Raw genomic sequence first — 26007 nt, forward strand, 5'->3', positions numbered from 1 at the left:
GAGATGTTAAGAGAAAGTGCTAATAAAATTAACTTGTGCCTGCTAAGTGTCCTTGCACTTGTACCACCCAAAAAGATGTTCAAGAATAAACAGAAACAAAACAAGAAGTAAGGAGACTGGCACAATAAATTCCCATGAGTCTCACTCAGCAACAACTTCATCACTCCATGGCCATTCTTCTAAAACCTGTTCTCTTGCTTTTACTGGAGCCCAGAAGGCTGGGGTGTGTGACAGATAGACCAGATGACTGTCAGGGCCCTACCTGCTGTTCTGAAGCTCCTCAATCCCAGTCATACAGACCCCAGAAGCGTGCTAGGGGCAAGGGCTAGAGGTAGCTAGAGGTTGTGGGGAAAAGACACAAGAACAGTTTGGTGATCACAAACTTGCCCTGGGATCTCTGGGGCAAACGAGGATTTAGCCAGAAATACACAAAATGTTGAGACTTAACTTACTTCAGCCAACTTTTGGTAATTCCTATGTGTAATACTGAAGCAGTAAAGCTGTTAAAGATCTGCTATTCTGCAAGCCTTCAAGTCTGGTCACTCCAGACCCAGGAAAGTAATGCTTCCAATAATATTACCAGACAGTAAGGAGAGTCAGGCACGGTGCTGCACATGTGTAATTCCAGCACTCTGGAGGCTAAGGCACAGGGATCATTAGTAAAAAAAAAAAAAAAAAAAATTGCCAAAAAAGAAAAGAAAAAATGAAAGAAAAGGGTGATGAAGCTCTCACTTCTGGGATGTGAGGATGTGAGGCCCCTATGCAACTTCCAATTCTAAGGATGAACTATCACCTAATAAAGGGCTGCTCTTTTAAGGGCCAATTGTGGGAAGGAAGACTTCCATGCCTCCCCTGATGCATCTGGGAGGAGAAGTTAAGCAGACACTAGGATCCCTCTGGTCTCAGCACTCCCCTCTAAACAAACCAGCAGCAAACACTCCACCTCTCCTGGGTGTGAGCATCACCCTTCAGACAACATTGGAGGAGGTAAAGGAAAGGGGGAGCTTGCCCTAACCCTTGAGAACCTAAGTATCAAAAGGAGAAACAGCATAGCACTGAAGATCCCAAGCTGAGGCCACCTGGCTCTAAATACTGGCTCAGACAGAGTAGCCCATTTGCTTATCTTCTCTGGTCCTCCGTTCTGCTTTGAAATTGATGGCGATATTTGAAAACAACAGTACTGACATCAGTTGAGACCTATGAATCGGCCTATATTTAACTATCTTTCTGACTGTCAAAACAGCTATTTCAAGCTGGGCAGGGTAGTTCAGACCTGTAATCCCAGCACTCAGGAGGCTGAGGCAGGGAAACAGCCTCAAATTCCAGGACAGCCTGTGCTATGGGGTGAGACTTTGTCTCAAACAAAGAAAGATAATTTCATCTGGGTGTGGTGTCCTGTAATCCCAGTACTTGAGAACTAGAGCAGGAGGAGACTAATTCTAGGATAGCTGGGACTAACACAGTGGGGCTGTGGTGGGGGTTGGGAGGGGTGTGTGTAAATATGTGTGAGGGCCTGGGTTCTATACCTGACACAGTGGAAAAGAAGGGAGGAAGGGATGGGGGGAGACACTGCACAGGATTTCCTTAAAAAATTAAAAGTCTTACCTAAGTCTGACCCCTGTTGCGTATATAAACACCAATAACTGACAGCTGATGTCACTGCCGGCAAACGAGCAATTCCTGGGCAGATGAGGATATGTGGTTCATGAATATGCTCACTGCCATCCCCACATGGTAATTTTGAACAATTACATTGTCTTTTTATTTTTCAGTATTAAAAAAGAGAATATAAGGTGCACAGTAAGGCTCCTTGCCACCCCTGTATTTTCAGCAGTACTTTTTTAAAGACCTACCGGGAATGCAGGCATTCACATACATGCTACACACACACACATCACAACATTTATACATATAGTATTTGTGTACGCACATGTGTGTTGGTGTTCACAGAGGCCAGAAGAAGGCGTCAAATGGAATGTAGTTGGAGTTACACCATGGATGTAGATGCTGGGAACTAAACTCAAACTAAACTTTGTGAGAGCAGCAAGCTCTCTTCACTGCTATACTGTCCTGTAGACTGTCTTCACTGTACTTACCAGAAGAACTCAGAACTCTTCCTCTCAGCACACATCCTTACTGCATTCTCTAACCCCCAGGCTTTCAAGAACCGTAATGCATTCCATCGTGAGGCCATCCCATGATCTTATTTAAGAATCCCTTGTTGATGGACATTTTGAGTTATTTCCAATCTTTTACTAAAATAAACACTACTACAATAAATATTCAATGAATATGCCTTACTTTATATGTATCAGCATAGACCTGAAGGCTAGTCCTAGAAATGGGATCATAGGATTAAGTAATGTACATTATAAAGCGCTCTCCCCGGAGGCTCTTCTAATTCATACTTCAGCCAACAGTTAAGTGCCTCTTCTCCAAATGGACTCCAGTTTTTGGTTTTCTCTCAGGATCTTATTGTGTAGTCTAGGCTGGCCTGGAACTTGCTACATAGTTGACTTGCTTTGAATTAGTGATCCCCTTCCTTATCCTTCCATGTACTGAGATCACAGGGATGGGCCACCATGCCAGGCTACAACATCAATTTAAAACCAGCTATTGGTAGAGGGCAAGACAGGGTTAGACAGCTTATTGGTCCATCCGGAGAAAGCAGGGTGGTGGCTCAGCAGCAGCCTGCAGTGAGGGAGGGGATCCCTGCACAGCTAATATCCCTTACCGTCTACATGTATAAGCCTCTCCACTCTTTGAAGAGCACAGATTTCAATACAGATGCACAGCCTTGTAGAAAGAAAGAGAATAACCAAGATCCAGGATGAGTGACTATAATGTTGACACTACTAGAAAGGTTGAGGGAGGAGGGCTGGTGTGGGCATCTGGAAAGAAAGAGAGGAGGGGGAAGGAGAAAGATGAACAGACATAAAGAAATAAAAAGAAAGAAGAGAGAAAAGAAAAAATGCACCGTGAAGAATGGAATGAGAGGAACACACCTCTCCTATTGCTGGTGACTTTTTCAGCCAGAAGGGCAGCACCTTATTTTAGGCTAATTGTTTATTTCCCTAAGTTTGGGACCAAAGGGTGAACACAGTATCACAGCTCTGAGCAAGTCCCTTAGGCAGCTAGGGGAGGGCAACAAACAATATCACATTTGGAATCTGGAAGGCTTAGGTTTGAGTCTTGTCTCTATGTGACCTTTACAGTCTTTCACTATAACCTTGGGCTAAACACGATTTTTCTGAGTCCTAATTTCCTCTTCAGTGAAAGGTGAATAGGCTGATGAATTGAATGACGACTACTTGCACCCCACAGTGTCTGAAACAGAAGATAGTCTAGAAAGTCTGGTGCTGAGTATAGCTATTTCATTGCGGGGCACGGGGGTGGGAGGCATACAAATAACGATCTTTCGAGCGTTCCCCTGGAACCCAGACTTTTCTCAGTGTCAGTAACTTTTATGAGGTGGATTCACAGTCGAAGCTGATGGAGGCAAAATCCTGACGGGGAGGAAGTACGCTGAAGGAGCAACAGGGAGAACATTCTATTTCCACAGGAGGGTCTCCGCTGCCTCCGCCACCCTCCGTGGGAGATGTATTCCTAAGGCTTCTAGGACACAAAGCCCCTGATGTCACTCAGCGCCCAACCTGTGCTCCTTTCTGCTTGGCCAAAGTGTCACTAAGAGTCCAGCCTGACGCCTAAGACTCCTAGGAGAGACATCCAGAAATCACATCAGAAACAACCTAGGACGAGGTGCTGAGGGGAGCAGAAGAGAGCCGGGGCGAGCACCGAGGTGGAAGGAAGCCTGCACGTAGTCTCGGGGGCCCTTCCCAGGAGCAACTGGATTAAGCCGGTCCCAAATGGCAGGACCTACCGCGGGCAGGTTCGTCACCGCCTCCCAGCGCGGGTGTCCAGGAGCTCCCCGGTTGCCTGCGCTTGTCCCACGGCTCCCAGGTAGGGAGGCACCTGCTCCTGAGTCGCCCTCCCCGCCGCGAGGACTCAGCCCAGTCCGCCCCGCCGAACGCCCTCCCCCGGCGGCACACCTCCGGCCCCCCCCGGCCCTCCCGGCCCCCGGGGCCGCTCACCTGAGTGAGCCGCCGGGAGTCCCGCCGCCCCCGGCCGTCGCGCGCGCCTCTGCCCTGCAGTGGCTCCAGCCGGGTCCCGAGAGGCCGCCGGGTCTCCGCGCCCCCGCAGCAGGGGTCGCGGTGGGCGTGGCAGGCCGAGGTCGGAGCCTGGAAGGTCCCCGGAGCTCCGCACAAAGCCCGCCCCGGCGCCGGCTGCAGCGCCGCGCCCGCTGTGTCCGCACCGCGCTCGGCGGGCAGCTCGCGGCCAGGCACAGGAAATGACCTCAGCAGCCGCAGCCTCCCACCGCGGGGCGCGGCCCGGGCTGCCGGGAGTGCTGCGCGCCGCGACCCCCAGACAGCTGGGACCCCCGCGGGGTGCTCACAAGACCGGACCCTTCCCCTGAAGGATGTCCCGCCGAGCGCCTAGCCACCTGTAAGAAAGTACCGCCTGGTTATTATTGGGAGTAGTCTGTTCAACTGATTTGAAGTTTGCAGCGAAGGGGGAGCGTGTCACTACAGCTCACAGAACTTGTTTGCTTGTGTATGTATTTCTTATTTTAAAGGCGACGGCCAGGGAGTCAGAAAGGCAAGGGGTCCTTGTCGCAATACCTAACTCACACCGTAATAATCACACATCCAGAGCGAATGGGACACTTGATGTTTGGTTAGGGGATGGGGCTGAGGAAGATGCAAATGAGGAATCTTACTTAGCAAAAGAACTAGGAAAGATCTGCTTTGGAATACTGCTTCTTTTGACTCGGCCTACCTCATGAACGAGATTCTAGGTTCGGTCCCCTGAACCAAAAAAGGAAAGACACAGACAGAGCTGGTTTTCCCAGTTCTGTAGACCGAATGGAAACAAAACACCACCAAGGCCTGTTTCTCCAAGCAATGCTGGAATATTCACTCCAAGCCCCCACAAAGAAAAGTCCCCGGCCCCACCCCAGATTTAAATCTGAATCTGGGGGTGGGAGTGGAGCCTTTGGGCAAACCTTCTCCGGCATTCTCATGCACAATTTTAAAAGCTCAGGCACTAAGGAGAGCAGTTAAACTGAGTGGGTGTGGCAAGTGGCTTTATAGGCAAGACCCCTGGGTTTTGCAAAGGGGACACCCATCCGTTCACTTTGACTAAGCAATCGTAAGCATGATGTGAATTTCAAATACAGAGGGCTAACAATGGAAACTAGGTCTTTCTCCCATGCAATCCTTTGTGTGGCAAGTCACCCCAACCCAAATACAACTATTGTCATTATGTCTATATTATATTTTGTGTGTATATATACATTCATTCATATACCTACATGTGCATTCATGTGTTATATGCATTTATCTATATTCATATATTTGTATTTACAACTTACTTTCAACACGAATAAAGCAGCCCTTCTTTTCACCTCTCTCTATTCTGTCTTTCTCTCTTTTGAGAGAGCCTTTGTAGCCTTAGCTGGTCTGGAACTCACTCTGAAAACCAGCTTGCCCTTGAGTTCATGGAGGTCTTCCCGCTTCTGCTTCCAGAATGCTGGGACTAAAATCACCGTGCCACCACATCCAGCTTGCTTTTTACTCCTGACATTATCATTTGCTGACAGAGTGTGATATATTAATGTACTTATATTTGTAACGAACATTCAAACTTTCAATTGTTAGCTTGTTTGTTACAAGTGACCTGACACCACCGAAGGATGGAGCTGAGAGGTGGGAAGAATGTCACCTTGGCTGACTTCAATGATCCCACAGGGCACTCTTGGAAGGTGAGGATGAAATCCAGTCTGAACCAGTTTGGCTCCTTGGTGGTGGTAGAGTTCTGGTATTAGCAGCAATGGAACATGAGCAGAGGCCGCTTGTCCTCTTATACGTTCCTACAGTTGAGATATTAAAAACAGCCGAGACCAAATTAGCAAATGTTAATGTGTCAGCAAGCAAGCACAAAATAGTCACCTACCCTACTTCAAGGCAGACAGACAGTTGGCCTGCTCTGATTCATTCAAGGACAGCAGGGCCCACATAATCTTCCTGGCTGACTCTGTGTTGTGAAAACCACTTATTTCACCAAGGAAAGATTATTTCTAGTATCTCTCAAGCACATTAAGGCCTTGGGTATAGATTTTGATGGCCTTTGAAGTGCTTCTGTAACCAAGCTCTGGAGTGCAGATTCGTGATTAGAGCACTTCAGTTGCTAACCCCACTTCTGGGGGTAGAGAAGGAGTCTGTTTGTACACACACACTACAAGGCTGAGGCTGGCATGTTGACTGAATCAGTATGGAAGCAGTGTAATAGTCTCTTAGTCTGGGCTTGGTTTCTTGGACAGCGCTGTGGCAAAGAAGGGGAGGCATCAGTTCAAGACCCTACTCACTTTGGTGGCCATGTGACTTTCCAGAAGTTGCTGGGCTTTCTGTGTTAATTCTTCTTTTGTAAAGTGTTGTTAAAAATAAATTCCTTAGAAAGAATTGAAGGGCCTGGCGTTGGTGGCGCACACCTTTAATCCCAGCACTGGGGAGGCAGAGGCAGGTGGATCTCTGTGCGTTCGAGACCAGCCTGGTCTACAAGAGCTAGTTCCAGGACAGCCTCCAAAGCCACAGAGAAACCCTGTCTCGAAAAACCAAAAAAAAAAAAAAAAAAAAAAAAAAAAAAAGAAAAAGAAAAAGAGGGGCTGGAGAGATAGCTCTGAGGTTAAGGGCGCTTGCAGTCCTTCAAGAGGACCTGAGTTCAGTTCCCATCACCCACATTTTCTGGTGGCTCACAAATGCCTGTATCTTCTACTTCCAGGAATTCAACATTCTTTTCTGTCCTCCTTGGGCACCCATACACATGGTGTACACATGCACACACACAAACACACATACATAAGTAAAAATTAAAAGTAAATCTAAAAGAGTTGAATAAAATAATATGGTATCTGACATTTCACAGGTCACCTATCTGTGGTAGCTTTTGTTATCCAATCTTTGGGCACTATTTTCTGTAGGTCAAATATTTACCAGGGGTGGGAGGATATAAAGGTGATCAAGACAAGCAATCTACTTTCAGAGAGCCCCTTTGTTATAGGGCTGCAATTCCTGTCTCTCCTCGATAGAGAATCAGGAGACCTATAGAATTACAGAGTGAATAACAAGTCGCCTCCTCAAGAGACTGCCTGTTGTGTTCTGAGCAGGGTTCTGGGTTGCGAAGACCATGCCCCCTCATTTTATTAAAACCTCCACAATTCAAAGTAGCCTTCCTTCTGTCTGCTTCTTTTAGAAGAGTAGACAGGGCGAGCAGAGGAGGGAGAAAGGGGAGAGAGAGGAACCCAGACTTCTAGGAATAGAGAAGTAGGGATAGTCCTAGTCTGATCTCTGCCTCAGAGCCAGGGGTATGGTAGCCCTTAGGGACATCAAGAAGTCATTTACTACTGAACCTTTGGAAGCAGCTAGGGTATTATGAGTTGAGCCAGAGAAGTTTGGGGTCACCATCCTAAGGTGGGCTAGAAGGGTAGTGATTGGGCATACAGAGAATTGTCAGACAGAAGACCTGAAGGAAGGGGGGGCGAAGAATGAGGGGGGAGTATGAATATTTGTTGAAGGCAGATGAGCAAAAGGTATCCTAACTTCCAGTATTCCCTTCTCTCCCATCTACTCATTCAGCTCCACCCCAATACATATGTCTTAAGTACTTGCTATTTTCTAAGCATGCTAAGAAGACGCATGTGAACTCTCAGTATAGACTTTAGCTCTGTATGTCTATGCTAGACTCTTGGCTATTCCCAGAGGGGTACACAGGATGCCTCTGATTCAGCAACCCGGTATCTAGCTACACATGATCTGTAGAACCAGGCAGAGGGTGGGGAAGGCAGGGTTTTCCTCTGTGGAACAGGAATCACTTACTTCCTAAAATGGTATTTAAAAGGTGGAGATCAAAGAGTCTGGCCTATTATAAGCATGTATGAATTCTTAGTGAATGAAAAGCAAACCTGAAGTAATAAAGGTAGAAAGGACCAGTATGATGCCTAAAGGTAACAAGAAAGAATGGGATGGGAAGAGAATCTGGTCAAGAAACACCCTGATGAGTGGATAGACATGTTCCTAATCTGACTTCACATTATAACATCCCAAGAGTACTGATTAAAACAGGCGGTGGTGGCACATGCCTATAATCCCAGCACTGGTAGGTAGCAGCAGGTGGATCTCTATGAGTTTGAGGCCAGTCTAGTCTACAGAGTGAGTTCCAGGACAGGCTCCAAAACTACACTGAGAAACCCTGTCTCAAAAAAGCAAAACAAAAGAGCACTGATTAAAACCATAGATTCCAGGTCTCAACCCTGACCTTTTGAATCAGCAGGCCTGGGGGTGTGTAGGATGCTGTGTTTTCTCTTTTTTAGAGCCTGTCTGGTATCTGTGTTGACTAGTAACACATACATCATATCCTGACATTTCTGTGTTTGCCTCAGAGAATAGCAACTCCAGAGGGAAACACAGGGTAGAATGGATATAATTACAACATTATGTCAATGCAAAATGATCGGCAGAGTGCAGCTGTAGGCAAGAAGGAGCCAGGCAGGGGCAGCTCGGTGGATTGAGAACAGAAGGAAGGGAGAAGGGAAGCTGAGTGGTGGGTTGTAGTACTCAGAAAATGAGGACCAGGTAAATCTAGCCAGTTCTAGATCACTGTAGAGCTTGCATCACAGTTTTATGTGGTCTTGTTTCTCTATCAGTAGTCATCAGTGATGAAAACAGTCACTGCTCATATCAATTCGGGGAGGAATGAGCTGGGCAGGGACCAGTCCTAAGTGGGTGTCAGCTTCTTTGCAGAGAAGCCCATGTGGGGAGAGACACTAGAGTTCTAAGAAGCCAAGAAAATTCAAGTCAAAAGACAGAGCTAGCTGTGGCCTGTGGCTCCTTTTCCGTGGTAAATATACAGCAACATCAAGTACATGAGTTTTTAGATGACAACATGTAATCTCTGGAATCCCATTTCCAGAATCCAAATTGCTGCTTAGTTCTTGGCACTTAAAAAATGCTCATCAGATGCTGACCACTGTTATCTGTTCAGCTGATGACAGACACAAGCTGCAGAAGTTGTCTGTCTGTCTCTTAACCCTTACCTCACAACTTGACTCCACTTCAGCCTCCACAAGCTCATCTGGGGTTGGGATACAATGTAAGAGGTCTGGGGTTCTGATTTCATATGGTCAAGTTGGGTTTGCTGCACATCCACTGTGGGCCAGGAGAAGGATAGTGTGGAGCACAGCCCAGTCCAGGCAGCTGTGTTTGTGGGATGCCACCATGCTCTCTGTCCTGCCCTCATCAGAGCCTCTGTTTTCTCCAACAGGGCTCTGTGTACCAATTCTTGCTCAGCCTCTTTGTTGTGATCTGAGAAGAGTCTCTCCAAGTCCCCATGCCTCTGTTCTGGCTCCTATCCTGAGTGAGATGGACACTTCAGAAGGGCTAGGATCTGGCACAAAGCACACTGCTTACTAGTGTGAGAATTGCCAGATGGGAATAAAAGCAATGGCACTAAACATGCCTTGACCGCAGCCAGTCATCCCAGGGCACTGAGAACAAGGGAGACTCTGCTAATACTCACCAAGGGTTGATCAAGTTCCTTGGGTATCTGCTAAGTAGTTTTTTGTTTTGTTTTGCTTTGTTTTTTAAATAATTTTTTGGGGGGATTGAGACAAGGTTTATTTGTGCAACAGTCCTGGCTGTCCTGGAATTCGATACGTAGAACAGGCTGGCCTCGAACTCAGAGATAGACCTGCTTCCGCCTCCTGAGTGCTTGGATTAAAGGCATGTGCCACCACTATCTAGTGTCTGCTAAGTGTTTTATGAAGCATTTGAATAAGAAAATCAGGAAGGAAAATAAAACCTTTCTAAGGAATCATCTTAGTTTTCACAACTCTCTCTGCCTGAAGCTGCTTTTATCTCCATTTTATGAGTGAGCTGAAGTAAGGTAGCAGATATGCAGCCAAAGCAGGACTCAAGCCCCACTCTGCCTGACTATTCCAATGAACATGCCTTTAGTCACTCTTGGGGCCTACCTCAGGGACTGATAGGTCTGGTCACACTGGTTTAGTTAGAGGCCAACAGGCCGGCTATCTCCTTCATCAGGTCACGCCTCATCTGCCAGGTTCTCCACTCACCAGCCTCATACCTTCCTGGACCACTCACCTGCCTCATACCTTTCTGGACACTGCCTGCTGCTCCTAGTGATCACCTCAGATAGAACCTGTCCTTCCTCTTCTGGGCATGACCCAGAGGGAAATGAGAGGCTATCTCCCAGTGCCATCTAGTGGCCACAATGGCCTGTTTAATTTCCCAAAGGCCCCAGAGCTCCAGCGTTGTGACTCCCAGACATGCCAAGGGCCTGATCAGTTTCCTTTTGATCTGACCACTGTGTACTTTGATCACCTTCAAACACAGACAGTGGAGCCTTAAGCTCTGCTTAAAGTGGAGATATTTTGTTTTTGAGAAAGGGTCTCATCTAGCCCAGGTTGAGTTCAAACTCACTACATAGCACAGAATGACTTTGAACTTTTGATTATCCGGTGTGCACCTCCCAAGTGCTTCCTCAGTTTATGAGGTACTAGAGGTTGAATCCAGGGCTTCGTGCATGCCAGGAAGGCACTTTACCAACGGAGCCACATCCTTAGCCGGAAGCAAAGACTTTAAACTCTCTGTAGTGTCCCTACTCCTCTCCTTTTTTTCCTACAGTTCTAGGGACTGAACCAGCAGTCTATAACACTTACTCTGGGCGGTATCCAGTTTCCTCCTATTCAATTTTATATAATCTCAGGGGAGCAGACAAAATACCTCGGTGATACTAAAACACTGAGGGAGAGGCTAGGGATTTAGTTCCATAGTAGAGCCAGGGATACCAGGGTGCAGGGATGCCAGGGTGCAGCTGGGAAAGTTGGAAAGCATCTTCTCCTTGTTCCTTGGCTGCAAGGCTTCAGGATCATCTTTAGTCTTCTAGCAATAAAGTAATGGGACATCGAGTTGATATGAGCATGAGTGTACTCAGCTTCACACCTCACTGGAGGCTTTGCTCAGCATTTAAGCTTTGGAGTTTCCTGGGAGGGTGCAGACAGCGTACCTTTTAAAAAGGAATTTGGGGCTGGATAGATAGATGGATGGTTCAGTTGTTAAGGGTGCAAACTGCTCTTACAGAGGACCCAAGTTAAGTTCTCAGAACCTACACTGGGTGGCTCACAACCAACTATGACTCTGGCTCCAGTGGGACCTGATGCCTCTAGTCTGCACAGGCACCTGCACACACATACACATACCCACATACCGGCAAATACACTTTAGTAGTTTGAATGTAATTGACCCCCCTAATCTCACAGGGAGTGGCACTATTAGGAGCTGTAGCTTTGTTGGAGTAGTTGTGGCCCTGTTGGAGGAAGTGTGTCACTGTGGGTGTGGGCTTTGAGGTTTTCTATGCTCAGAATACTGCCCAGTGTCTCAGTCGACTTCCTGTTGCCTGCAAGATGTAGGACTCTCAGCTACCATCTGTCTCTACTCTTCCATGCTCCCACCATGATGATAATAGACCGAAACTCTGAAACTGTAAGCAAGCTACCTCAATGAAATGTTTTCCTTGAAAGAGCTCTGTGGTCATGGTGTCTCTTCATAGCAATAAAAACCCTAACTAAGGAGCTGGACAGTGGTGGCACACGCCTTTAATCCTAGCACTTGGGAGGCAGAGACAGGTGGATCTCTGTGAGTTCGAGACCAGCCTGGTCTACAAAGCTACACAGAGAGACTCTGTCTAGAAAAAAATAATAATAAAAAAAACCCTTACTAAGATATACACAAACTTGAGAATAAATCTTTAAAATTTTTAAAAAATTAAACATGGAATTTCTAGATGCCTAGGCTCTGAATTTCTTAGTTCAGGTCCAGAAGAGGAATACCACCGCTTCACTTATGAGGCAGAGGTTGTAGATGGAGCTGAACAGGCACTTTCCTAGGAAGACACCGTTCTTGGGGTGACCCAAGTCATTCCTCACTGCACCATGTTCCACTGGGGAAATACTCAGATGGACTCTGGGGTGTTCTGATCCTGAAAGCACAGGTTTCTGGACATAAGAGTTCATACTTTTATGGACCTGGGGTCTCCGGAACAAAAGACACTCCTATGGAAATTGTGATTCAATGGGGAAGCAAAATTTTTAGTGTTGAAATAAACCCACTGTGATGCTAAAAATAAGTTTACTAATAAATGTCTTTGCTACTCACGCCCATCAAGTGGTAATGTGCATGTGTAGGAATGTATCTAAGACTAGAGATTCTATAAGAGAAAGATGACAGTTTGTTCTAGGGTCTTTGTCCCAAACCTCTGCTTTTACTGGCATGTCATTCTGTGCCCCCCCCTTTTTTAGCTAGATCCATTGACTATTTCCCATAATTTATGTGTTTAGCTGCTTTTCCATTGCTGTGATATGAGATCATGAACCAAGCAACTTATAAAAAAAAGCTTTTAACTGGGCTCATAGTTTCAGAGGGTTACAGTCCATGGCGGCAGAGCAAAAGCACAGTAGCAGGGACAGCTGAGAGCTCACATTTCAAAACTACAAGGAGGAGGCAGAGAACACACTGAGACTGAACACTCAAAGCCCGCCACAGTGTGCCATGCCTTCCCCAACAAGACCACACCTCTAATCCTTCCCAATCAGTTCCACCTACTGGGGACTGAGTATTGAAACATCCGAGCCTTTAGGAGCCATTCTCATTCAAATCACCACATCATCTTAAGGGAAGAACAAGAGATATTTTTAATATTCATAATAGCAATAAGAGCAAAATAAAGGAAGGGGGAAAGATACAAATCTTCAATTGTGGCCTAGTAAGTATTATTATGGTGACTCAACTAGAAAATAAATACCATATTGTATTAAAATTTAAGGTAAAGATTGTGTTATTGATATGGAAAAATTCTTAATGCCATGTGAAGCAACTTCTTTAAAAGTATGTAGAATAAAAAAAGAGGACCAGGCTGGAGAGATAGCTCAGCCACTGAAGGCTAGGCTCACAACCAAAAAAGTGTGGGGGGGGGGGCTGAAAGAATGGCTCAGCAGTTTGGAGTGTTTATTGCTCTTGTAGAGGACCTAGGTTCAATTCCCAGCACCCAAACAGTGACCACAAACATGGTAACTCCAATTCTAGGGAATCTAGCACCCTTTTCTGACCTCTCAGGACACCAGGCATACATGGGGTACATAGACATACGTGCAGGCAAAACATCATACACAAAAAATAAAGTAAATAAATATAAAAAAATGGAGTTGGGGAGGGAATGAATATGATCAAAATACATTGTATAAAATTTCCAAAAAACTAAACAAAAACCCTTAAAAATAAATAAAAATGTGTGAAATATTATTTATAAGCCTATATGGAACACCTGTGCCCATACACAATGTTAACAATGATTTTTCTTTGGATAAAGAAATTCAATATAAGCCCAGTGGTGATGGCACTTGCCTTTAATCCTAGGAGGCAGAGGCAGGTGAATCTCCTAGTTCAAGGCCAGCCTGATCTACATTGGGAGTTCCAGGATGGCCAAAGCTACACAGAGGAACTCTGTCTGGAGAAAGAAAAATGAAATTCAGTATAATTTTTTTTGATTTATGTTTTGTTCTTTTCTAAATTATGTAAACATTTTACAAGAAGCATGAATCATTTTGCTAATAAAAGCTACTAAAATGTTTTAAAAGTATTGATTCCATGAGTAAGGGAGAAAGCTGAGATTCAGGGAAGTTGACAACCAACTCAATAAAGCCACAACTTCCCTGTCCAAGAGCAAATGTGGGCCCATCCCTCAGTTTTAGTGCCAGCCCTTTAAGTCCTATCTCCAGCTAGATGAGATACTGGAGAGGACCCTGGGGAGTTAGGAGTCAATTTTAGGTCAGAGGGGACTCACATGCCTCTAATATTGTGTGGATCCCCTACTATCTCTTCAAAGCAATTAAACTATGACCACAATAGCATTACTAGGTTCCTATTATACAATATGTTCTTGTGGTCTGGCCATTGCCCAAATATTAAAGAAGCAGACACAAGTCTGGGGACAGAGTTAAGCTGGCCTTCTCTTTCTAATCCAAGCCCGTCTCACATCCCACCAGTGAGACGCTGTTTTCAGACACTTTCCACACTTGAGAAAAGAAGGAAGCCTGTGCTGCTTGGGTGTGACCCAGAGGCCTGGCTTAATGAGGTTCTGGGGAGTAGCATAGCTAGTGGTTTCCAGGAGGAAGTACTGAACCCGTCTCCCTTTGTCTGCCTCTTGTCACCCTTTTATACCCCCCCCCCGTATCCATCCTTACTCCTAACTGCCCCCTGATTCCCTCATGGTCCTTCCTTTGATCCTATTGCTGGGGCATCATCAAACTCATCCAGCAGTTAGGATAGGGATTGGAGCCCACAAGGTCTAGTGTGTTTCTAGAGCATGAATTTAGATTTAAAGGGTGAAGAATACAGGATGTGATGAAATATTAACAGTCTCTCACAATCATAGAGAACACGAGGGGATCATCATTGAGCCATTCATTGAGCCATTGAGCAAAGCATTTGTTGTGCTTTGTTGTTTTGAGACAGTCTTATGCAATTTAGGCTGACTCTAGCTTGGTATGTCTTCAGGGCTGATTTTGAATTCCTTTAAAATAACATTTTAAATGATTTTGTGTATGTGTCATATGCATGAGTGTGCACTTTTGTATGTGTATGTACAAGTGCACACATGCTGTGGAGCATGTGTGTAGGTCAGAGGGCAGACTTTGGGTTTGAGACAGGAGCTTTTGGCTACACCATAAATTGGAGTAGCTGGCAGTCAAGCTCCTGGAGGCTCTCCTGTCTCTACTTCCTGTTTCTGGTGGGGCCTCCAGGGTTACAGATGGCAGTTATGGAGACCCCAACTCAGGTCATTAGGCTTATGTGCAACAGGGTGGTGTTTAAGTTTGGTTTTGTTTTGTTTTGGGTGCTTTCTTCTCCTCCCCCTCCTCTTTCATTGAGCTGTCTCCCCAGGTCTGGCCTTGAACTCCCCATCACCCTGCTTCCACCTCCCAAGTACTAGGATTATAAGCATGTACCACCACGCCATATTTTCTGGTTTTTGAGATAGGACCTCACTCTACATACAATGATGGCCTCAAACCAAAGGGGATGCTTTTGCCTCCACTCCCCAAAATCTGGGGTTACAGGAGGGTACCCCACTGAATAGAAGTTTTCTTTTTAGGCTATCCTCTAAACACATATCTATTACTAAAGACACTCCCCACCGTGCTCTTCCACTGAGTCACTGGAGACCCTGGGTTTTCCCCTCCCTAACCCCAGACCTTCCCTAGTCTTCCAGGGGGAAGTCACAGATCTGTATATTTGATGTCACTGCTTAGGCCTATAAAGATGGAGGGGGAATCCTAGTGAAGATGTTACTGTGCCTTCCCCATAACTGTACTTTGTGAAGGACATATCTGACCTTGACCTAAGATGTGAGCCAGAAAGAGGAGCAGTAGTATTTTGAGGGAAGGGTGTGCACTGATGTATAAATGCTGGTCAGTTTTGAGCTTTTCTTTGCAAATTAAAGCATTTTCTTTGCAAATCAAGTACATTAAAGAATAAAGCCTGACTGTGGAATCAGCCCTATGATAGAACATCAGTAATCACAACCTCTTCACTGCACAGCAGGTGAGAATTTGAAGCATTCTCTTGCAGTTAGGGTAAGCTACAATCCGTCTTGTCTTGTTGTTCCATAATGGACAGGTGTAAATCTTTGTTATCCGTGGGATCTAAATCTTTAGCAAAAGGTATAGTACTACCATCAGTGGATGTTGGATAGAAGTTTCTAGAACCTAGTTCTCAAAACAGCACACATCTGAAGCTAATGGGATGCCTCAGGTGAACTGGTTTCCCAGGCAAAATAGACTCTGAGTCTATCATCAGCCTCCCAGAATCATTCAGCTTTCCCTTAAGCTGACTTGAGTTCTACAAAGGCCAGGACAAGAGGGGTAGCAAGAGTAGAGCTGGGTTTTACCCTACTTTCTGTGATGCCAACCACATATCTCGGCACTCCAGGCCAGCCTGCTCTCTACCAGTTCCTAGGGTAAGTATCCCTGGACTCAGATCTGCAAAAACGATTTTCCCATTCTACCTTATCCCAGGACGTTGTAGGGATGGTGATCTCAGCTTAGATGAGATGTCATGATAGAAATTCTTAGCCTATTATTGTTGCCAAGTCCCAAGATACCTTTCTGTAATTGCTATGTCTGGCCAAAATTTCCCTTTGAACTGATATGGTAAAGTTGGGACAAGCACACAGTGTCCCCGGGGGGGGGGGGGGAGAATGGCTTAGACAGCAGCATAAAAGCTTTTAGTTGAGAAGTCTTCTCACAGCCATGCTCTCCTTAACAATACGGCTTTGTCCTTTGACGACTGAGCTCCCTGTATCCTGGCAAAGGGAGGTACTGTGGGAAGGGAGGTGATCAGCTTAGGGTTTGGTTTTTAATCTCTAGGGCAGAAATTCTGTTCAACATGGCCAGCGTCTGCATTGGCTGGATCAGAAAGGACAGTTGCAGAGTAGGGATGGAAGTACGGGTGTGTGTGTGTGTGTGTGTGTGTGTGTGTGTGTGTGTGTGTGTGTGTGTGTGTGTGTATGTGTAGCTCTCCCCATGATTCCTATGTGTTCTAGTCAGTTCTCTCCTCCCAAAACTGAGCAGGCTTCCCAGTTAAACCCACAGTTAGAGTCTTAAGTGATGTGGTTTCAATGTGTGTTCCTATTCTTGTTTTACATTTTTCCCTTTAATATCATATTTTAAAAAAATTTTTGAGACCAGGTTTTATTCGAGGCTGGCCTCAAATTTGCTATATAGCCAAGGACAACTTGCCTTTTTCCTCTTGCCCCCATCTCCCAGAGTACTGGGATTTCACAGACTGAGGTTGTAGGCATGCCCCACCACTCCCAGTTCATGTGGCACTGGGGATCAAACCCCGGGCTCTGTACATGTAGGCCTGCACTCCGAGAACTGAGCTACACCACCAGCCCTTCACTTCCATTTCTTCAGCTTTGACCTTGTACTCTCTTAATTTACTGCAGCCTTTGGAGCCTGCACTAATTTTCAGGGTTGTGACTAATGTTTTGTTGTTATTCTTTTTGCTAACTTTCTCTTTGTTTATTGTGTCTTTCACATCATGCATCTTGATCCCATTCTTTTTTTTTTAAGATTTTATTTATTTATTTATTTATTTATTTATTTATTTATTATGTATACAATATTCTGCTTCTGTGTATATCTGCACACCAGAAGAGGGCACCAGATCTCATAATGGATGGTTGTGAGCCATCATGTGGTTGCTGGGAATTGAACTCAGGACCTCTGGAAGAGCAGTCGGCGCTCTGAACCTCTGAGCCATCTCTGCAGCCCTTGATCCCATTCTTTTCCCCATCCCTTCACACCCTCTGTCCTTGCAACCTCCCCCCAAAATAAAATAAAATAAAATTTAAGAGGAAAAAAGAAGGGACAAATCAGTCTCATCATGGGAGCTCTAGTGTGACACAGTGAGTCACGCAGCAAATCCTTTCATCCACATATTTTTTTACTTGCAAGAGTTCATTGCAAGGAGTTATTGGTCTGGTTCGAGGTCTCTGGTTTCTGCTGGGCCCTCACTGGGACTCCTCTCGGATATCCTGTTGTTGCCCTGTGTCATGGAGATCCTGCAGCTTTGGATCTGCAGGACCAGACCCTTCACACGCAGACCATAGATGGAGTGGATGTTAGAGTGGGCCAACTCAACCCCGGTTCTGGGCCTGGGTATTTGCAAGGTTGGTCAGCCCATCAGTTCTTCCCTTTCCTCACCACCAGGGTGAACTGTTGCAGGCAACCCTGCTCAGACACCCCTTGGGGGAGGGGGTGAGACGAGGCAGCACCAACTACTTAGGCATTGGGAGTGAGTAGCAGAGCATGCTGCAGACTCCTTTATTAAAGAAGTTAGGCCTGCCTTTATATTTCCTCCCAAGGTCCCATTGGCTCAGCTGGTTGACTCTGCTGCATTGTCCTTTCCTCATTGCTGCCCAGAAGGGGTAGGTTCAGGGCCTGCTCTCCCAAGTGCTGCCTCTGGTGAAGGGGAGGGTCAGCTCCCTTGACACTGGAAGCAGTAGGGGGAGAGGAGGGAGGGCATCTTTCCCTCATCCCCACCGCCACACTGCAGATGAGAGCAGTGGTACCAGCCATGCCCCTATCACACCCTCAGGGCTGGCTAACCATGCCTGTCTACAGGGTCAACTCTACTATGTTGCCCAGGCAAGGCCCAGGGCCCATTCTCCTGAGTGCTGTAGTTGGTGAGGGGTTGGATCAGGTCGGTAGGGGTGAGAGGAGGCATCTTTGCCTCACCACATGGCAGGCACAACCTGTCCTCTCATACTCATGTGTGGAGAGCTGCGATGCGCCGCGCCTTAAAGATGGCGCCCGTTTCCGCCTTCCACCATCCTGAGGGTGAGCGCTCTCTGGAATAAACAACTCCTTATTTGGCTTGGTCTAAGATTCAAACTTGCATCAGCAAATGCGAGCCTATCTGCCTTAGCCACGTGGCGTTCTGGGGCTGGCTGGCAAGAGTGCTTTTAAGCTGTGGGCGGGCTTTCCCTGGGGTCAGAAGATTGTTCAAGGTTCCTGAGTAAACTGCTTAAGGAAGAGTCTCAGCGTTGCGTCTTCCTTGCTGGTCGAGGTGGTCGCGACACTCATGCCCTCAGGGCCAGCACGCCCATGCCCCTCAGGACAGCGTCAGCTCTATTGTGCTGCACAGGTGAGGTGTGGGACCCTTTCTCTCCTGAGCACTTCAACTGGTGAGGGGCAGGACCAGTTCTTCCCAGAGTTGCAGCTGGTGAGAGAACAGGGCCAACTCCGCTCAGCCCTAACTTATCAGCCTTCTGTGGTATCAGGAGCCAGGGACATCAACACAGTCCACAGTTGCGTCAGGGCCATGAACCCAGACGTGGGCCTTGGCAGCAGCCCAGGCCCAGACATCACCATGGCACTGGGTGGCAATGAAGCCACTCATGTCAACCAGTCCTCACCACTTTCACCTCTTCAGATATGCATCTGTACTCAGGACATGAACCGTTCTTCCCGAATACCACACCACACAGTTGCTCATCATAACAGTGCCAGTCTGCCCAGAGCTTTGTAGTGCTGGGCAGGCCCATAATTTCTCCTTGGAGCCCTGGGCAGACAACCTTGGGCCTGAGGATGGGTCTCTTTGTCCCATTCAGCCTGTCATGGTGCTGGGCAGCACCCTGCTTCCTTCTCAGTGCCCTGGTTAATGTTTTAATGCTTTATGGCTAATTCCCATTAGTGCAGAATCATGGGTTCCTTATTTTCAGGTTCAAGGTGCACAGTTCTTCTCTACTGCATTTTCTTTCTAATAATGGAAAGGAAGAAAGAGAGAGAGAGGGTTGGAGGGAGGGAGGGAGGGAGGGAGGGAGGGAGGAGGATAGAACATGACTTCTGAACTGCCTGAAGTTGCCAGAGGTAAGGGTATATATACCTGTAGTCAATCTCAGTGCTCTGGAGGCTGAGGGAGGGAGGTTGTGACTTTGAGGCCACTCTGGGATACATAGTGAGAGGTTGGCCAAGGGCTGGGGGAGGAATATACTACTAAAGTAGAAAGATGCACTATTTGTGAGCTCTGGCTGATAGCTGTGTGCCACCTGGCTCTATACCAACTTCCACAAGATAAACCATATTGGCCAACAACTACGTCAGAGCCTCATGCAGTCTTTCTGAGGCTTAACTAGTTCTCCCCTCTCCTCTCATAACTGAGAAGCACATGAAGAATAGTGAGGAGATGCCACCACACACCTGATAGAAAGGCCCAAATCAAGAGCACTCGAAACTCCTAGTGTGAGTGTGGAGGAAATTTCCTTCACTCTTGGTAGGAATACAGATGGCACAGCCACTTTAGAGGGCAGTTTGGAGACTTCTTAGGCCACGAATACTACCTGTGTGATCCAGCACTTAATGTCCTCAGCATTCACCCAAAGCAGCTGAAAATTTATGCCCACGCCCAAACCCACACATCATTTATAACAACTTTGTTCTTATGTATTTAGTCGTTTTGAATGTCTCACTATGTCACCCTGGTTGGTCTGCAACTTGCTGTGTGGACCAGGCTAGAATCAAACTCACAGAGACCCTCCTGTTTCTGTCTCCCAGGTGCTGGGATCAAAAATGTGTGCCACCATGCCTGACCCCTCCTATGTTTGTATTTTTTGTATTTTATTTGTTTATTTGTGGGCATGTATGTGGAGGTCAAAGGACAACTTGTGTGAATAAATTCTTTCCCCGCACCATGTGGATCCCATGGCAGCAGGCACTTCTGCTGGCTGAGCCTTCTCACTGGGTCCCCTGCTTTCCCTCTTGAGAACTGGGACCTATGCTACCGTACTCAGATTGCTGTCACAGTGTTGAGGATTAGGCTTGCTCATTTGAAGCACATGCCATACCACAGGCCTACAGCCCCAACTCTAATTAATAACCTTGTCCTTAATTACCAAAAGTTGGAAGCAACAAAGATGTCCTCTTAGTAGGAGAGTGGATAAGCAAACTGTATGTACACTGACGACAGAATATTATTCAGTATTTAAAAACAATGAATCAGAAATGATATGTAATGCCTAATATTTGCTTTAAAAACTCCATGGGGAAGTTTGTGGGTGTATAAATGAAGTAATGATTTGCCATGATGAAGCTAGGATATGAGATATTCAAATTCCTTATGCAAAAAAATGCACTATCAAGCCATAGGATAATTACATATACTATTAAATGGGAAAAGCTTACTTGAAAAGACTATAAAAAGTATAATAAATAAATGAATGAAATTTGGAGAAGTCAATGAAAATATTTGTAGTCACCAGGGGCTTAGCAGTGACGGCAAGCACAGAGGAGTTCAGGTGACAGTGAAATATCTTATATAATATGCTACACTGTTGAGCATGCATCCTTATACGTGATTCTAAGCACCTAAAATGTGCAAATGAGCACTAATGTGAACTATGGACTTTGGTAATAAAAATGGGTTGCTGTGAAGAGACATATGACCAAGGAAGTCTGTAAAAGAAAACATTTAATTGGGGTTTGCTTACAGCTCAAGGTGAGTCTATGATCATCATGGAAGGATGATGGGGGAGGTCCTTCTGTGTATATGTTTGTCTTATTGGTTGATAATAAAGTACTGTTGGCCAATAGGAAAGCAAGATAAGTGGGACTAGGAGTCGAGGAGGATTCTGGGAAATGTAGTAAAGAAGTCTTGTGATCCAGGCAGGAAGTGACATAACAGGCAGACTCAGAATATAAGTAGAGACAAGGAAATCGTCCTCTTGTGCTTCCTCTTCCTCCTGCTCTCTTCTCTACAGAGCCGCCATGTGATCATGGGAAGAGGATGCCAGCGGAAGGCATCCTTGATAAGTCTTATAAAATACATAGATTTATGATAATTAAGACTGAGCTAGAATATAAGAAATCCTAGTCAATTGGCCAGCGGCATTGTAAACTAATATAAGACTCTGTGTGTTATTCTGGGCGCTCATGTGGTGGCGGGGCTCAGGCAGATGGAGTAAAGACTTATCTTTGCAGAAGGAAGCATGGCGGTAGGTAGGCTCTGCACTGAAGCAGTAGTTTAGAGCTTGCATTCTGATCAGCAAGCAAGAGGCAGAGAGAGGCTTTTGAAAACTCAAAGCCCACCCCCAGTGACACACCTCCTCCAACAAGGCCACGCCTCTTAATCCTTCCTAAACAGTATGCCAACTGAGAACCAAACTCAAATACATGACCCTACTGGGGCCATTCTTATTCACACCACCACAGGCTGACTGTGATTGATATGCCATCCTGGTGGAAGGATGTGGATATGGGTGGTGTTAGGCTTGGGTTATCCTGGGATATATAGAAAAACTGTCTGCTCCATTTTGCTAGGAGTATAGTTCAATGGTACCATGCTTGTCTAGCATGTAGGAAGCCCTGAGTTCAATCCCCAGCACAGGGGGTTGTGGGGGAGCTCAAGGCAATTGTGAACACTTGTAATTCTAGGTTCTCAAGGCACCAAGGCAGGAGGATTACTTGAGCCCTGGAGTGTGAAGTCAGTTTAGGCAATGCTTTGAGACTCTCACTTAAAATCAAACAGCAACGATGATAAAATTGAATTGTGTTCCTAACCACCATGCCAGAGCTACCTTTAGCTCTCTGAGCTGCAGTCAAAGGAGAAATGGATAAATTAGGGGGTCCCTTACACTTTGGCTCATACGAAGCACCCAGGAAGCAATTGGCTACAAAAACTGCATGTAAAAGTGTGCCCTCTACTGGAGGGGTGAAGAAACGTCATTGTGACAGGCCTTGTATGGTGGTGCTGGGAGAATTTATAGTTAATCAGAACTCCAGGGAACCGATTTAGACTCTTCTTCGGGGCCTGGTGTGAGAAATTCCTCTGACCGTCAAAACAGATCTGTGCTTCCAGAGCGAGACCCTTGATGGTGCCGTGCAGAAGGCAAACGAGGCTTGCCTCGCTGGCATGACCTTTTGAAGACTGTAACCTGTGTGCTATCCACACCAAACATGTAGAAACTGTGCCAGAAGATATCCTGCCCTAAGTCTGGGTCCACTGTGAGGGAAACCATTTCATTTTGAAAATGAATTTTCCCTTTTCCTCCTGTTATTGGTAGTTATGAACATTAAATTTTCTTTTTAAGCTTGCAGTCAAAAGGTACCTAAGTATCTGATGTAAATGAAAAAATAGATGGCAGAAATAACATATTGGAAGTTTTTCCTCATTCAATTTCATGTGAATGTTTACTATAAATGCAGGATGTAAAAAATGGTAATGTAAGTCAATGTTTCTGTGAACAAGGTTCTAAAATTGTAATAAAATTGAAAATAAACCTGATAAAATTTTCTAGACAATGCCAGGACTTGGATTTGAAAAAAAAAGAAAAAAGAAAAAACAGAATACATTTCTTATTGTTGGCAACTAAATGATATTTGTAGCAAATTCTGTCTGTTCACTATACTTTTCTGAGTTGCCCTACAGGCAAGTACATGCTTGTCTAAATTGTATGTGTATGTGCTCAGTGTGTATGGCGGGGAGCTCCTGCCACTGAGTGTGTATGGAGATTGGAGGACAGCTGTTGGGAGTCTGCTTTCTCCTTCTACTATGTGGGTCTCAGGGATCGAACTTGAGTCCTCAAGTTTGGTGGCAAATGCCTTTGTCCAACAGCCATCTCTCCATCTCTCAAGTACATGTTTTTCTTTTCTTTTTTCTGTTTGTTTGTTTTTCAAGACAGGGCTTCTCTGTAGCTTTGGAGGCTGTCCTGGACCTCGTTCTGTAAACCAGGCTGGCCTCAAACTCAGAGATCCACCTGCCTCTGCCTCCCGGGTGCTGGGATTAAAGGCATGTACCACCACCACCTGGCCTTTTTTTTTTTTTTTTTATTGTCAGTCTTCTGTACTGTCCCAGTAGTTTCTACTAAGTACATTAAACTACACAATTAAGTAAATTAATAAAATAGAGTTAAAGTATAGATGAAGGAAGGAGAGGAAAGGGGATAAAGGAAAGGAAAGCAGAAAGAGTTAAAATAAAGGAAAAAGGCAAGGAGCAAGAGAACACTGCAGGGAGGGAGGGAAAGTAAGAGATATGGAAAGGCAGGGAATAAAACAGCGGGAACGACTAGGCAGTGGTGGCACATGCCTTTAATCCCAACATTCCGGAGGCAGAGACAGTTGGATTTCTGTGAGTTCAAGGCTAGCCTGGTCTATAGACCAAATTTCAGGGCAGCCAGGGCTACATAGAGAAACTGTCTTGAAAAACAAAGACAGTATTAATTTAGAGGACGCCAGGTCAGATGTAACTCCTGGAGCTGCTTGCTTGCCTTCTCATGGATGTTTGCTGTCTGGAATCTGTTTAGCAGCTAGCTTTCTTTCCCTTCATGTGGGTAACAGACTTCCGACTTCCGTTTCACTGCTCACCTCTCACCCACAATGGCTGGGGCTGGGAGGCTGATACCCTGGAGAATCCTGCTGGCCCTTTCTTTCCATGGCCAAGAGGAAAAGTGCCTGTCTGACCTAACACAGGAAAACTGTGAACAGACACAATGAAAAGTTGGAATCTAGTGTTTCTGGTGGCAGGAAGCCTTGAGGAGACTCCCATGCACTTCTCACAACCTTCACTCCCTAAACTGACCTAGTTTAAATTGCAGGCACACAGGTGACATTCGCCTTTGTTGTTGTTGTTGAGGCAATATCTCTCAATGACCAGGAGCTCAGTGATTCCCGTCGGTCCAGCTGGCTACATCTTCCTAGCACTGGGATGATAAACCTATGACATCATATCCAGTGGGTTTTTGTTTGTTTTGTTTTAGTGTGGACTGTGAGGGCTCAAACTCATTTCTTCATGTTTGCAAGGCGATCACTTTACCAACTGAATTCTCTCCAGCTCCTCATCAGAATTCTTGCAAACTTTTAAAAAACAAAACCATAAACTCAGACATGGTGGCAACACCATTAATCCCCCGCACTTGGGAAGCAGAGGCAGGGGGATCTTTGTGAGTCTTGTTTAGGCCAACCTGGTCTACATAATGAGTTTCAGGCCAGCCAGGGCTACAAAGTGAGACCCTGCCTCAAATAAATAATTAAAAAAAAATGATGTGTGTACATGGGCATGGGTGCTATGGCATGCATGTAAGATCAAAGGTCAACCCTGTGGACTCAATTGTTTCCTTTTGCCTTTGCATGGGTCCCAGAGATCAATCTCAGGTCCTCAGGCTTTCATGGCAGGCCTTTGTCTATCGTCATCTCGTCAGTTTATTGTGGTAAGCTTGTTTTTATTAGCAATCCCTTCTATCTTTGAACCTCCCAATCATGTATTATCATCCTAATATTTATTCTTTTTAGATTTAAGATATCTATAAACTCTGCATGGTGGCATATATCTGTAATCCTAACACTCAAGAGGTAGGAGGGTCAGAATTTCAAGGTCATCTTTAGCTACATAGCAAGTTCCAGGCCAACCTGGTCTATTCGAGATCCTAATCATAGAACCCTAAATGATATAGATTCATAGTTCTTAGACTCTTTGGGTATCCTTTCTTTCCTATTGGAAGAAAAGTTTGTTAGTTGGAGTGGTGGCTCATGTCTGTAATCTCAGCATGCGGGATGATTGCCATGAATTCGAAGATAAACTAGGCAATAGAGTGAGACTCTATCTCAGAAAGGTTTCTTTGCTGCAGCGGGTGTTACCCAGAATCCCATTTTTAAATGCCAGCATGTTATTTTGACTCTCACCAAGATATCCCCATCTTCCTCCCTCTCTCTCTCACCTCACTTGTTTCCCCATAAAGCCCATCCAAATATGATGTTCTTTCTGCTTCTGCCTTATCTCAGCATCTTCAATAGACTGTATGTGATCCTTTCTTGGTCTCCAGTTTCTGTGCCCAGACTCTTTCTCATCTGGCTACAGGCCAGTCTCTGCAGAAATTACTCTCTTGAGCCATATCTGTCCTGACTCATGGTCAAAGGGTAACCCCGGGGAACTAGTCCTCTGTAGCAAACATAAAGAAATCTTTTTGAATCCCCTCAAAAAGTCACCAGGAGCATTCCTTATGATGGAGACAAGAATAAACCCTTTATGGATGGTCTGCTTGATAGGAAAAGCAGAAAAATCACATCCTTCAGAAAATATGCCCAAGAACTTAGTTGTGCAATATATTTTAAAGGCTTCGTAGATGCCTGTCTCAGGATTATTATTGCTGTGATGAAACACCAGGACCGAAAAGCAAGTAGGAGAGGAAAGGGTTTATTTGGCTTACACTTCCATATCACTGTTTATCATCTAATGAAGTCAGGACAGGAACATAAACAGAGCAGGAACCTGGAGGCTGTGGCTGCTACAGAGGCTGTGGAGAAGTGCTGCTTACTGGCTTGCTTCC

General features: G+C 45.6%; 1 protein-coding gene across 2 annotated transcripts in view; it reads right to left on the bottom strand.

Annotated features, from left to right (window-relative positions):
- The window catches only part of Plekhh1 (pleckstrin homology, MyTH4 and FERM domain containing H1), a 47855-nt gene extending 43539 nt beyond the window's left edge, over positions 1–4316 (bottom strand). For both annotated transcript variants that reach the window (XM_027418367.2, XM_027418366.2), the window contains exon 1: positions 4092–4316. The gene's annotated coding sequence lies outside the window, so the exon portion shown is untranslated. The remainder of the gene's footprint in view (positions 1–4091) is intronic.
- Positions 4317–26007: the final 21691 nt, after the last annotated feature.

This window comes from Cricetulus griseus, chromosome 5 (genome assembly GCF_003668045.3).
Source record: "Cricetulus griseus strain 17A/GY chromosome 5, alternate assembly CriGri-PICRH-1.0, whole genome shotgun sequence".
Lineage (NCBI taxonomy): Eukaryota > Metazoa > Chordata > Mammalia > Rodentia > Cricetidae > Cricetulus > Cricetulus griseus.